The sequence below is a fragment of the Gavialis gangeticus genome, unplaced genomic scaffold, assembly GCF_001723915.1.
Source record: "Gavialis gangeticus isolate Ggan-Ray unplaced genomic scaffold, GavGan_comp1, whole genome shotgun sequence".
Lineage (NCBI taxonomy): Eukaryota > Metazoa > Chordata > Crocodylia > Gavialidae > Gavialis > Gavialis gangeticus.
Genome location: NW_017729032.1, coordinates 219,020,863 through 219,022,758, shown reverse-complemented (window position 1 = coordinate 219,022,758; position 1,896 = coordinate 219,020,863). Strand labels below are relative to the sequence as shown.

General features: G+C 38.7%; 1 protein-coding gene across 7 annotated transcripts in view; it reads right to left on the bottom strand.

Annotated features, from left to right (window-relative positions):
- The window catches only part of TIAM1 (T-cell lymphoma invasion and metastasis 1), a 333,643-nt gene that overhangs the window by 160,227 nt on the left and 171,520 nt on the right, over positions 1–1,896 (bottom strand). The window lies entirely within an intron of this gene.

Genomic DNA, 1,896 nt, shown 5'->3' with positions numbered 1-1,896 from the left:
TTTTTTTTTTTTTTTTTTTTTTACACCAAAAATTACTCTGTGGATTTTGGTCAAATGCATGTTTTTCAACAATCACTCAGAGAAGAGTCTGACAAAGTACTGCCATGTCTGAGGTCTACCTTCGCAGCACTGCTAGCCAAAAAGCATCTGCATAACACACCAATTCATTTCAACTCAATCATGCCAGAACCCCTTGCATGAGTTTAGAATTTCCAGTTTTGGCATAGCCAAAACCACATTTTTCAGTGGATAAACTATTTTTTTTTGAGAGAGAAAAATTCCAAGCGCAAGGCAAAAATGATTAGGAAGTCACCAGATGGCGCTATTACAAATTGTGTTATTGGTTTTTCACATGAACCTATACCCAGTTAATTTATGGAAAAATACTTGCTGTCAGTTGTGAGGACTGGTTATTTTTTATTTGTTTGTTTTAAGCTAGGAGGTCATTAGTAAAATCTGTTCTGCCTAAATTTCTCTTTCAAAAATCCTCTTCTTAAGCGTAGCAGTTGCTGCACATTACACTTGCATAAACAAACAAAACATGACAGGATGTTAAAATACGACAGTGCTTAAGGAATTCTAACACACAATTTGCAAATTCAATCATTCTTCTCCACTTTCAGCAATAGCTGCATTTATTCATTTAAACTAGAAATGCCAGACTGGTCGAATATTAGCAGCTCCATCAGGTAAGGCTATTCTAAATCTATATAACACTTAATATTTTCAGCATGGGTATGTGCCGTTTCATTATTTTAGTCTTTCACATTGGTATGCGACCCAAAACAGGCCACAAAGAAAATAGCTAGCATCACAAAGAGTGATACATGATTTTATTAGATGGGAAAGCTACTGATATTTTACGTGGCATCTTTCCCAGCCCAAATGAAAACATTAACTGGGGTAAATTTACACAATCGCCGTATTTGTGGACTTGCAGACTATATCTGCCTATACCCAAGTTATATACAAATTATTCTACCTACCTTAGATGGAAATAATATTCCTACATTCATGCAAACTGCACGCAAAGAGACAAAGGACTAGATTCATAAAATCCAACAGAGAATATTTCCATTTATCTGTATTTGTGTGCATGCTTGTACGCACATGAGCGTGTGCTCCAAGTACCTCCTCTGCACATACACGTGATGGTGTCCAGTTTAAAACGAGACAGTGCAGCATGAAGAAAGATTCCACTATGGCACTATGCAAGGAATTCACAAGTGGACACTGACTCCAGTTATACTTGAGTAAGCGTTAAAAATACCACCATGGAATTCTAATCTCCGTCACCTTGAAATCAAAGTTTCTTCCCTTTACACATCAAAGCTTCTCTGAAAGGCTCCACTCCTTGCTGCTTAAATTGCAGGAAGAGAGATGTGGCTAGCTGTTTGGAAAAAAAACTTTCTACCAGTAAGTATAGTTAAACCTTGGAATAAATTACATAGAGTGGTAGCCATCTTTGAAGGTTTTTAAGAGATTAGACAAACTTCTACCAGGAACAATTTAGGTATAGATGCTCCTTCCTTAGGCAGGAGAGTGAACTCAGTGACACTTCAGGGTCTGTTACAGCCCTTTCGTGATTCTCTGACTTATGCTCCACCAGTGGTCTCAGCATCACTTTTTCAGAGATATTCAAAGATAAAACTCATTTGGATTCAACTCAAAGACAAAAAAGGGGTAGATATTTTAAGCGTGGTGATTCCATTTATAGAGTGTATTTTGGGGCACGATCAAATACTGAATAGCTGTTCATGTAGAACAGGGCTATCCAACTTCCAAGTGGCCAAGCGATGAACACTGGAACAGCAGGGCCCACACTGAGGCATGCCACAGACCTCCAGGCTGCACGTCCCATCCCCCTGCTCCATACCATGGCTCTCCCACTGTCAT